We start from the raw sequence: 14,006 nt of genomic DNA on the forward strand, positions 1-14,006 counted from the left end.
TCACGGGCCCAGCTGCTCCATGGCATGTGGGATCTTCCCAGACCAGGGCTCGAACCCGTGTCCCCTGCATTGGCAGGCAGACTCTCAACCACTGCGCCACCAGGGAAGCCCAAAGGTAGTATTTTTATTTTCTAATACAGCTTCCAGTCTTAGTCCATGCACGTATTCACAAGGTTACATTTTTATACTTTCATCATACAGTGAATTTTGTAGTCTACAAGTTTACTTAATTTTATACTGTGGACTTTCCCCCCATTTTCCTACAGCTGTTTTTTATTGTTGTTTTTGTTGTTGTTTACCTCTCCCTCCAATTCCCATTGATTCCACTCCACTCATCACATTTCAAACGTAACAAATACAACTACCTTGGTGTGTATCATTTCAGATTATTTTTCTGGTCATACAATCTGTGGCAAGCAGGGTTCTTAAATGACTCCTGGTGGCCCATGACCATATATAATTCCCGATCATTGAGTGTGGGTGGGACTTGTGATTATGATGTGTTGCCACTCTTGTCATTAGATTGCATGATACAGCCATTCGAAGGGATTTTGCTGATGTAAGTAAGGTCCCTAACGAGTTGACTCTGAGTTAATCAAAATGGAGATTATCTGGGGTGGGGCTGACCTAGTGATATAAGGCCTTAAAAGAGGTCCTGAGCCTTTCGTAAAGGAGGGAAATTCTCCCGCTGGCTTTGAAGAGATAATTTGCCATGTTGTGACAGGACAACGTGGCTAGAATCCGAGGGTGACCTGTAGTAGCTGAGAGCAACCCCTAACTGATAGCCAGGGAAAAAAATTAGGGACCTCAGTCCAACAGCTGCAAGGAACTAAACTCTGCTAACAACCTGAACAAGCTTGGAATAGTACCTCAGCTGAGCCCAGCTGACACTCTGATTCTACTTTGTAAGATGCTGAGCAGAGAACACAGTAGTGCCACGTCCAGATTTATGACCTAGAGAAACTGTGAAATAATGAAAGGGTGTTGTTTTAACTGCTAAGTTTGTGGTAATTTGTACTGGCATCAATAGAAAATGTATACATAATCATTTACATACACATAGAGATAACACTGCTGTTGTTTGTAATAGGATGTTAAAATGAAACTCTGTAGCAGACAAATCCACAATTACAGTCAGAGATTTCAATACCCCTCACTCAATAAGAAAGAACAAGTTAATACAATATGGAAACTGAATATTTGAACAGCACAAACAACATCCTTAACTTGATTAAACACTATACCAACAGAATGCATATAGTTTTCAAGGGCACATGGAACATATCAAAATAGATGATATTATGGGTAACAGAACAAGTCTAAATGCATTTAAAATAATCTTAAATTGAATTAAATTAGAAATTAAAAACAGAAAGACTCTAGAAAATCCCCCAAATATTTGAAACTAAATAACACACTTCTAAGTAATCCCATAGTTTACAGGAGAATTTTAAAAGGAAATTATAAAGTATTTTGAACTAAATAAAATTGAAAACCAAAATATCAAAATATGTGCAATGCTACTAATATAGTAACTAGGGATAACTTTATAGAAATAAGTTCTAATATTAGAAAAAATGAAAGATCTCAAATAAATGACTACAACTTCTACATAAAGAAATTAGAAAAAAGAAGAGCAAAAGAGAGCCAAATTAAGCAGGAGAAAGAATTATAATGACTAAAACATACATAAATGAAATAAAAACAAGAAAATAGAGACAAATCAATGAAACTAAAAGCTGGTTCTTTAAATACACCAGTAAGCATGATAAACTCAGCCATACTGATGAGGAAAGAAAGTGAAAGCACAATTAACCATGTCAAGAATGAGAGAAGTGATATCACACAGTTCATACATATACATATATATATATATGATTTCTATATATATCAAAAAGACATAGACTATTATGAAAAATGTCATGCCGATATGTTAAACTTACAATTAAATAGAAAAAATAATCAATGAAAGACACAAACTACCAATATTCAATAAAGAAGAAACAGATGACCTGAATAACCTCACATCTATTAATGAAATGAAATTTAAAGATAACACTTTCCCAACTAGAAAATTTCAATCACAGGTGGCTCTACATTGGTGTTTTGTGGCCCTACATTGGTGTTTTCTTACTCATACAGGAAGAAATCATACTAATTCTGCAGAAAATTCTAGAAAATTGAACAGGAAGAATATTTCAAAAGTCACTATATGAAAAAACAAATTACTCTATGAGTTCAGCATTACCCTGATACCAAAACCAGAATGCGATATTACAAGACAGGAAAACTATAGACCAATATCTCTCATAAACATAGATATAAAAGCTATAAATAAAATTTTAAGAAATTGAATCAAAGGCTATGTGAAAAGGATATATATCATGATCAAATGGCATTTATACCAAAATGCAAGATTGGTTTAATATTCAAAAATTAATCAATGTAACTCACCATTTTTTTTTTAATTGGAGTATAGTTGCTTTACACTGTTGTGTCAGTTTCTGCTGTACAGCAAAGTGAATGAGCCATACGTATGCATATATTCCCTCTCTTTTTGGATTTCCTTCCCATTTAGGTCACCACAGAGCACCAAGTAGAGTTCCCTGTGCTATACAGTAGGTTCTTGTTAGTTATCTATTTTATACATAGCAGTGTATATATGTCAATCCCAATCTCCCAATTCATCCCACCACCCGCCCCTTTTCCCCTTGGTATCCACACGTTTTTTCTCTATGTCTGTGTCTCTATTTCTGCTTTGCAAATAAGATCGTCTATACCATTTTTCTAGATTCCACATATATGTGTTAATATATGATATTTGTTTTTCTCTTTCTTGACTTTGCTCTGTATGACAGTCTCTAGATCCATCCACATCTCTGCAAATGACACAATTTCATTCCTTTTTATGGCTGAGTAATATTCCATTGTATATATGTACCACATCTTCTTTATCCATTCCTCTGTTGATGGACATTTAGGTTGCTTCCATGTCCTAGCTATTGTAAATAGTGCTGCAATGAACACTGGGGTGCATGTGTCTTTTTGAATTATGGTTTATATGCCCATGGAATTATACCAGAAACTCAACTCAACTATAACTCAGCAACAACAACAACAAAACCAACCACTCAATTTAAAAATAACCGAAGGGCTTAAATAGACATTTCTCCAAAGATACAGAAATGACCAATAAGCATATAAAAAGATGCTCGACAACACTAATCATTAGGGAAATGCATATCAAAACCACAATGAGATAATACTCTTGCTCTAAAAATGTACCTGGAATCTATCAGGTTGGCCAAAAAGTTCATTTGGGTTTTTCATAAGATGTTACAGAAAAACCCGAATGAACTTTTTGGCCAAGCCAATATTTTAATCAGGAAAAATAAGATACATAGACATGAAAATGATTGTCATGAAGAAGTTTATACTCACAGATTTCTAGAAACAGTAAGTATGTCAAGCCATTCAGGACCACACGGGGAAGCACGGAGGTGAGTCAGGAGGCGGGAGAAGGAGAGGGGAGAGCATAGCCCAGAGTCTTTATTGGAGTCTTCCTGGGGAGAAATAGGCAGGTGGCTGAGTTTAGGATTGGATATTTTGATTGATTTCAGCAGGCTCTAGACTATAGGGGTGGTCCCTAGTTGTCTAGTACCTGGCCATGGGGTGATATAGAGCAGGAAGAATACTGGCTTGGTGTGTGAGACTTCCATAAAGGAGATGGTTGGGGTGTGGGCTCTGGGTTAGTCGGTTTGTATATCAAAGATGCACTCACATGGGAGTCACCTGCTCTCTCTAGGAACTGTCTAGCCCTAGGAAAGGCAGTTTCTGTAGGATCAGAAGCCAAATGCCAAAGCATCAAGAATACAGAAAATATATTTGATAAAACTTCACACCTAGTAAGATGGCTATTATACAAAAAACAGAAAACAAGTTTTGGTGAGGATGTGAAAAAATTGGAACCCTCGTGCATTGCTGGTGGGAATGGAAAATGGTGCAGCTGCTGTGGAAAGCAGTATGGCAGTTCCTCAACAAATTAAACATAGAATTAATATGATGCAGCAATTCCACTTCTGGGCATACACAAAAAAATAATTGAAAGCGGGGACTCAGATATTTGTACACCCATTTCATAGCAGCATTATTCACAATAGCCAAAAAGTGGAAACAACTCAAATGTCCATTGACAGATGAATGGATAAACAAACATGGTTTATACACACAAGGGACTACTATTCAGTCTTAAAAAGGAAAAAAATTCTTATACATGCTACAACATGGATGGCCTTGAAGACATCATGCTGGGGGAAATAAGCCAGACACAAGAGGATAAATGTTGCAAGATCCCACTTACATGAAGTACTTAAACTATTCAAATTCATAGGGACAGAAAGTAGAATGGTGGTTGTTAGGAGCTGGGAAAAGGGGAAATGGGGAGTTATTGTTTAATGGGCACAGTGTTTCATTATGGTATGATGAAAAAGTTCTGAAGATGGATAGTAGTGATGGCTGCACAACAATGTAAATGTACTTAATGCTATAGAACTGTACACTTAAAAATGGGTAAAATAGTAAATTTTATATAATATACATTTTACCACAATAAAAAAATAAATAAATTTAACAACAATAATACAAAATGAGGCAGTTTCTCTCCATAAGCTGTGCTCTTCACCATTTTGTTGTAAGTAATAACAAGGAAATGTTTTAACCAATGTGTACATGTATGAATATACAGGGATATATAGATATATAAAGTATCATTAACTTAAAATTAGGGTGAGAGCATTTGGGTATGATTGTGATATGATATTTCATAAAGCAGTCTTTAATAAGAACCTAGCCAAGAGAAAATACAGTACATATACATTTTGGGGAAAAAGTTATAATCCATCATTAATCTTTTCTCAATTAAAATAGAAACTTCATTCTGTAGTCTACTTTTCTATTCAATTATATTCTTCTCCTCCTCCTTCCTCTTCCATTTCCCACAAAATCTATAGTTCAGCCTCTGATGTGAGCACACCAAGCAGCAAAAGGGAGATACTGACATTTCCATGGACTAATAGGTTTGAAAATCTCCAGTAACTACACTGTTTCTGTTGCAAAGACACCCGCAGAGAAAAATAGAGGAGCAGAGCAGGAAACTATCCTTCCATAGAGAGGTCATGACTTCCAGAATTTACTAACCTAAAAGCAAAAGAACATGGCCTAAAAAAAGCCAGCTTGTAAACAGAACCCAGAAATCCCTGTACTGTCATTTTGACCAAGGACCTTAGTCTTACGAGAAAAAGACTTGAAGATTAACTTTACTATTGGTCAGATGCTTCAGTTAAAGCAAATAAAATCCCCTTGACTAGATTAACTAGAAAAGTATGAAAAGATATTAGTAGCTATCAGAATTAGTGGTTAGCTGGAGGAACAGACAAGATTGAGCTTCCAGAAACACACACCCGCACACACAAGCACACAGCAATGCTGCAGAATAGGCTGGATTTAAAAAGAAAAAAAAAAAAAAAAATCAATGCCACTGTCACATCACACACTGAAAGGAAGGAACCTGGCTTTTCTACAACAACTTCTGTCACATGTACTAATGCCAATGATGATGGATTTTTTAAAATATGTCAACTGGGTTAGGCTACAGTCCTGAGTTATTTAATTAAATGCTAATCTAGATGTTGCTATGAAGGGATGTGGGGGATGTAATTAAAGTCCCTAATCAGTTGACTTTAAGTGAGGGAGATTATCAAGGATAACCTGAGTAGGCCTTACTGAATCAGTTAGAAGACCCAGAAAGCAGGGATGAGGCTTTCCTGAAAAAGTGAGAAGAAATTCTGCCTGTTGATAACAGTTTTGGCCCATTTCATGGAGTTCCATCTTGCTTATGATCTGTCCTTCCTGACTGCCTGTCCTACAGATTTCAAACTTGCTCATTCAACTCACACAATTGCATAAGTCAATCCCTTGTAACAAATCTCTCCAGTTAGCTAGATAGCAGTAGAGATAGGAAGAGATACAGAAATAGAATCCCACTGCTACATCACTCCATGACAAGAATCTGACTCTGAAACCACTACCATCCCCCAAATCCAGAAGCTACGTGTGAGCAAAACTGAATTCTACTCAAAATAATTTTCTCCTGTCCTCCACTTCCAAACCTATATCTCCCATACGTATATGTAAGTCAATCACCTACATCCTAGCTACAAGAAAAGCTAGGAACTCAGTTCTGATTTCTACTTTGAAAATACAGAGTTCCTCACAAGGGAATTTTCCCAAATACAGAAAGGCTATTCAAAAAATAGAAAGCAGTCATGAATACAATCGCTGCTTCCAAAATTTCTGGCTTCTCAAAACTTCTCAAAGGAAGAATTCACTCTTTCACTTATTTATCCCAATTAGTTACACACTGAGTTTTACATAATTGAGATCATATTGGCTTTTGTTACACAAACCCATATGATGACCATTTTTCTATGTTAGTACACATAGGGCTATGCATCAGTCAGGATGGTCTAGATTACACAGCTGTAACAAATAACCCCTGGCTCTCAGTGGCTTAATACAACAAACATTTTTTTGTTCATGGTACAAGCCCTATGTGGTTAGGCAAGGGGATCTTTCATGGTAGTCCATTCAGGAACCCAAGATGACGATACTTTTCCTTGAAACATACTTCCATAATTGCCAAGGCAGGAAAAGGAAACATGGCATATTGTGCACTCTACCTTAAAATGTCTTTAAAAGGTGACACGGGTTATTCTGCTCACATTTTATCAACCAAATGTAGGACATGTTGGCAAGTGTAATCCTCCCATATATTTTAAAGAAGCAGAATATTTCTTAATCTTCTTGATTACTCAAGTTTACAACACCTGTAAAAGAATGCTTATGCTTCATATTTAAAGGGTTACTTGGTGGTGATTAAAAAGAAATTTATCAATTCTAAAGTTCTCATTACATAACAGCCAGATACAGTAGGGAGTCAGAGAGGACAATTTCATGGTAAACCCTAGAAGAGAGATGTGACGCAAAGATATGAAGTATCTTCATATCAGGGCATGAATTGAGAGATTTCTGGGGCACTGAGAGGATTTCTAGGACAAGCAAGAAGGAACATGAAGAGGTTAAAAGCACCTGTCTGTGCTGCTCTTCTTAGGTTAGAACACCAATCCTCAAGGTGGGAAGTAGGGAAACGAACCTGCTAAATATGTCAACTCCTATAGAGTTATAGGAGAATCTGATAACATCAGGAGAAGGATGAATCGATCTATTTCACAGTGCAGCCTTAGGGGGAGGGCAATTCTCTAAAAGAAGCCCCATGCATCCCATGGTGTCTTATCAAATGTACACTGGAAAAATAGCATTTGCACAAGGTAAATCTGAAGATCTTCTGTTTCCTCTTGGTCTTCAGGAGGCATCTAGAGAATGCCAAAATTACCCTGTGCCTCAGAGATGGGGGTAAAGATGTGTGGCAATGGCCTGAACATGTGATAAAGAAGCCAGTGTGCTCTACAGCAGGGGCCAATGGTTAGACCCAGTCAGCAGTGGATGCCTGAAAGACAATTCAGAAGGCAAGGCAAGACCAGTCACACCTCAGCAGGTACCAGTACAGGAACCAGAAGAGACAAGTCACCCATGGCAAAGACCACTGATGATTTGAGGATAGTGTCTCTAAGGATTTGGCCAATATGCCACAGAGCTCTTTCCTTGGTGCAGCATTTGAGGAGACCCAAAGGGAAGTGGGAAAAGAGAAGAGACTGAATCATGAAAACTGAGAGTTTAAACCAGGATAACTGAGAGATGACAACTAGCAGAATGAGCCCCCTGCCCTGCCTGAGGGAATATTAGTACTGTTAGAGAAATAATAAGATTTATTATATAATAATAAGGAATATTAGGACTGTTAGATAAATTAATAAGGTGTATTTTATTTGTACAACTATTATTTTGTGTAAATGTGTGATCCAACAACAAACACCTTCAAGTGTGTGATCCAACAACAAACATCTTCAAAATCTAGTGAATTTGAGTCTATATTTCCATAGAAAAGGTGACCATTAATGAAAGTTGAAAATAAGTACTCAAGAAATGAAATGTCTTTAAGATATTCTTTAGAAATTGTACTCTATGGTAGCTCTAAGGATAAAATTATTCTAGAAATCTCTCAATTAAAAAATAATTTGTTTTTATTTCTCCTTAAAGTGGAGATAATACTATAATGAAGTCCCATATGCCCATCATCCATATTCAATAATTATCAATGTTTTACCATTCTTGCTTTATTTTGTTCTTTTTTTTCTCTTCACTCTCTCTCATTCTTTCTTTCTCATTTTCCTCTCTCTCACTACCATCCTTTTACCACCTCTCTCTTTTCCTCTTTAAGGCTGATATAACCTTAATATGTAAATTTAAAGATAACAGTACAAAGAAACTTCAGACCAGTATCAACGTACGGCCATAGGCACAAAAATCCAAATAAATTATAAGCTTCTTTGTACACAGACACTTATACACCCATATAAAAACACCATTTAGGAAGGGTTGGGTTTATTCTAGGAATGGAAATGTCTGTTTTCATGAAAAAAAACCTAATAATGTAATTTGATATAAGCTGACTATGAGAGGAAAAAATCATTTTCAACAGACTCAGAAAAATCATTTAATAAAACCAATTTTTGTTTATTAAAAAATAAATACTTGCAAACTAAGAATAGAAATGAACTTGTTAAAACCTCATTGAGCAATATATTCATATAGATAAACAATGATACCACTTCCTTTAAAATATGCAACAAGAAAAAGACACTCACTGTGGATGTTCATTTAATACTATATAAGAGGTCCTAAAAGGAGCCTATGAAGGTGAGAAAGGGAATTTAAAATATAAATAATGTAAATAAACAAAATATTCATTGTTCATAGATGTTATAATTGTTATAACTGTGAACATAAGAAACTCAACACAAGATAATAGAGTTAATAGAATAGTTCAGAAATATTAGTAGGTAGAAAATCTTTATTAAAAGTTTCATCCCTAGATACCAGGAATTAACAACTTGGAACATACTTTTTTTCAAAGAATTATATAAAATCCTCATAAATCTTATGTAAGATAGGTAAAATTATAATATATTATTCAAAGACATAAAAGAAGACTTCAATAATCGAGAGATAAACCAAGTTCACGGATGGTAAAACTCAATATTATAAAAACGTCAGTTCTCCCAAAATTAATCTATAAATTCAATGCAATTCAACAAAAATACCAACAGGGTTCTTAAAAACCTAATTTTAGAACTTGAAAACTAATTTTAAAATTCATAAGGAAAAGTAAAGGACCAAGAATAGTCAAGATAACTGAAAAACATGGTAGAGGGTCTCAGCCTACAAAATAACAATTATTAAAATACAAGTATTGTAATTAAGATACTGTATTACTGGTTTAGGAATAAACAAAAACGATAAAGAAACCAAATAATGAGCTCAGAAACAGAACCACAGACCGGTCAACTTGATCTCTGACTGAGGTGCAGGTTAGTGAAGAAAAAATGGACTAGATAGTAAATGACACCGAGGCAATTATTATCCATTGGAAATGGATATGAAAACATACGAAAAAAATTTTCCAGTTGGATTAAATGTCTCAATGTTGAGGGTACCATGCTGAGTGCCTGTACCAGCCCCTTTTTCTCCAGCACCCATCCCCTCTGGGGTGAGGCAGCTGGTGCTGGGAGGGGGAACAGCACACACTTAAAGGGAACAAAGCTAGCTTGGACCAGACCCTCAGGGCTTCTGCTCCAGCAACTTGGGACCCGACCCTGCACCCAATACGGCGGTGCGGCCACTGAGCAAAGGAGAACATCAATAAGGAAACAGTGGTCTTAAATGACATATTAGTCCAGTTGGACTTAATAGATATCTACAGGACATTCTATCCCAAAACAGCAGAATGCACATTCTTTTCAAGAGCACATGGAACATTCTCCAGAATAGATGACATACCAGGCCACAAAACTAGTCGCAACAAATTTAAGAGGATAGAAGTATTTTTTCTGACCACAACAGTATTAAACCAGAAATCAATTACAGGAAGAAAAATGGGAAAAGCACAAAACATGGAGACTAAACAACATGCTACTAAAAAACCAGTGGGTCAATGCAGAAATCAAAAATGAAATCAGAACATACCTCAAGACCAATGAAAATAAAAACACAACTTTCCAAAATGATGGGTTGCAGCAAAGCAGTTCTAAGAGGGAAGTTTATAGTGATACAGGCCTACCTCAAGAAACAAGTAAAGTTTCAGGTGAACAACCTAACATAACATCTAAATGTATTAGAAAAAGAACAAACAAAGCCCAAAGTCAGCAGAAGGGAGGAAACAATAAAGATCAGAGAGGAAATAAATAATAGAGAGATAAAAAAAAAAGCAATGAAACCAAGAGCTCTTTTTTTTTTTCTTGAAAAGATAAACAAAATGGATAAACCATTGTTCAGGCTCATCAAGAAAAAAAAAGAGAGAGGACACAAATAAAATAATAAAAGAGGAGAAACAGCAGCAGATATCACAGAGATACAAAAAAATCGTAAGAGAATACAATAGTTATATGGCAACAAATCGAACAACCTAGAAGAAATGGACAAATTTCTAGAAACACTCAACCTTTCGAGACTGAATCAGGAAGAAAAACACAATCTGAGCAAACCAATCACTATTAATGAAACCGAATTTGTAATTTAAAAAAAAAAAAAAAAACCTCCTAGCAAACCAAATTCCAGCAGCTTCACAGGGGAATTCTACCAAACATATGAAGGAGAGTTAACACGTATCCTTCTCAAACTATTCCAAAAACTGAAGAGGAGGGAACACTACCAAATTCACTCTGTGAGGCATAATTACCCTGGTACTAAAACCAGACAAAGACACTGCAAAAACAGAAAATTACAGGCCAATATATCTGATGGATATAGTTGCAAAAATCCTTAACAAAATGTTAGCAAACTGAATTCAGCAATGTACAAAAAGGATCATACACCATGATCAAGTGGGATTTATTCTGGAATGCAAAGATGGTTTAATATCTGCAAAAAGAATCATTGTTATACAGCACATTAACAAAAGAAAGGACAAAAATCATATGACAATCTCAACAGTGCAGAAAAAGCATTTGACAAAATTCGACATCCATTCATGATAAAACTCTCATCAAAGAAAATATTGTGAATATTGTAATATAATATTGGAAATCAACTATACTTCAATAAACATTTTTTTTCTATTTTTTTTTAAATCAATAAACATTTTTAAATGTTGACAGCAGAAAATGTCTTCATGACTGTAGTATATAGGAAGAACTTATTTTTACAATGCATAAATAATAGAGAAAAAAAGATGAATCTAACTTTCATTGTACTTTAAAACTTCTGTACATTAAAAGACACCATTTATAAAGTGCGATGATGCTCCATAGATTGGGAAAAAATATATGCAAGCTGTATACACAAACAAGGAATAGTACCCTCTGTATGCATGTACACCTGTCCCTCCCTATCTGCTGATGTGGAACCCTGCGATAGGGAGGCCAACTGTACTACACAAATTTAAAAAAGGGACTTGAGCATTCATGGATGTTGGTATCTGCAAGGGTCCTGGAAGCAAGCCCCCAGGGATACCAAGGGAAGACTGTATTAGTTTTCTATTACTGCCATCACAAATTACTACAAACTTGACAGCTTAAACAACATAAATTAACAATCTTACAGTCCTGTAGTCTCACCAGGCTAAACCCAAGGTGTTGGCAGGGTTGTATATTTTTCTGGAGGCTCCCAAGGAGATCTGTTTCTTTGCTCCTTAAGGTTATTGACAGAATTCAGTTCCTAGTATTTATAGGACTGAGGTCATCATTTCCTTGCTGGCTGTCAGCTCAGGGCAGCCAGCTAATAGATGCCACACACATTCTTTCCTCCATCTTCAAAGTCAACAGTGGCAAGTTAAGTCCCCCTCATGCTTTGAATCTCTCCTTCTTTCATCTCATCTCTCTGACCTACCCCTGCCTCTCTCCTCTACTTTTAAACACTTGTGTGAGTAGATTGCTTCCATACAGATAATCCAGGATGATCTCCCCATCCAAGGTTCTTAATTTAATCACATCATCAGAGTCACATTTTTTTCATGTAAGTAACATATACACAGGTTCTGGGTGTTAGGGGGTCATTACTTTGCCTGTGGGTATATCTTTCTATATGCATATCTAACAAGTCAATAACAGAAATACAAATTACCTAGTTAAAAAATGATAAAGGATCTAAAGAAGCTCAAATTGACAAAAAATACAAAAGATTCTTTGTATCACTAGTAAATGATGGAAATAAACATTAAAATTATATATTATTTTACCTGACAATACCTAGTGTTGGTTAAGATGTGAAACAATGGAAACTCTTATATTGTATTTGATAGAACATTAACGTGGGAAACCACTTAGGAGAGGAATTTGGCAAAACTGGTTAAGTTAAAGATCTTTATCTCTCAATCCAGCAACTTCACTTCTGTGTAATTAAGCATCCCTGAGAAAATTTCATCCACAGACAGAAAGAGACAGGTACAGTGATGTTCTTGCAGTTGCAATAGCAAAATAAGAGAAATAAATGTCCACCAAGAAGAGAATGGATAAATTTCGTTCATACAATAAAGCATTAAACAGCAGTGGAAACATAAGAACTAGAAATATACTCATCAACATAAAAGAATCTCAAAAGATATTAAGTAAAATAAAATCAAGCTACAGAAGATACTCAGAACAATATAAATTTTTCAAACAAACATAATGAAAATTCAAATACTGTTTAGTGATACAATTAGATGTAGTAAAATTGTAAAGAAATGCATGGGTGTGCTTAACATTGAAATTCAGGATTACAGTTTCAAGTAGGGGAACAGAGAGGGATCTGGACTATACAGCTCCGTGAGTATATTTTTTAAAACAGATGACGAGTTCAAGAGAATAGCTGACCCCTAAACAACATGGGTTTGAACTGCACGGGTCCACTTATACAGGGATTTTTTTCAATAGTAAATACTACAATGCTACTCTGTCTGCAGTTGGTTGAATCTGCAAATGCGGAACTGCAGGTACGTTGGTACCTCGTGTATATGGACGACGGACCATAAACCATACACAGATTTCCAACTCCATGGAGGGTCGGTTCCCCTAATCCCTGTGTTCAAGGATCAACTGTACTTGTTATTTTTATATGTGTTGTGCATGTAAAGAATTTTAAAGTTTTACCCAAAAAAAGTATCACTGGGAGAAATATGGAGGAAAATTCAGAAGGGGCAAGTGTAGCTGCTGTACAAGTAACATGGCTACAGCAGTGACCCAGAGGAAAGCTGCTGAGAACCCAAAAAAACATGGTGGTGGGAGCCAAAGGGGGTGGGGGATTCCAAAGATATTTGGGGGGAGTTAATCTACATAACCAGTTTAATAGGGGTTGTGATATTATGATATAATAAGAAATATATATTAGGTCATTGTCCCTGGTTTCTGGCACAGAGCTCCTACAACCCTTATAATTTCCCGAGAGATAGAAGGGAGAGGAATGTCTTTCTTATTCATAATAAGCCACTTTCAACCACACCTGAGTTTACCTTTAGAGGTGCTTTAGGGGGAGATTCTAGGATGAATTTAATTTTCTGGCTTGGGGGACTTTTTCTGAGTAATGCGCCTGCTCCACTGGCATAAAAGGGAAGCCAAAAGAGCTCCTGGAAGCAGCCGTTGACCAGGCGGCACAGGAAGTTGATGGTGGTCCAGCCCCATGCCTTCTCCCTCATGCAGGTTAAACCCTTTTACTTCACGGTCTCCTAGAGATTCAGATGGAGCTCCAGCTGCCCCCAGTGTGAACTTGCTTGGTAACACGGCCTCTACCTGTACTGACTTTCTTCCCTGTCCGATCTCAGGCCCCTACGCCCTTGGTATTTCCTGGATCTCCCAATC

The sequence above is a fragment of the Balaenoptera physalus genome (assembly GCF_965194825.1).
Source record: "Balaenoptera physalus genome assembly, chromosome: 16".
NCBI lineage: Eukaryota > Metazoa > Chordata > Mammalia > Artiodactyla > Balaenopteridae > Balaenoptera > Balaenoptera physalus.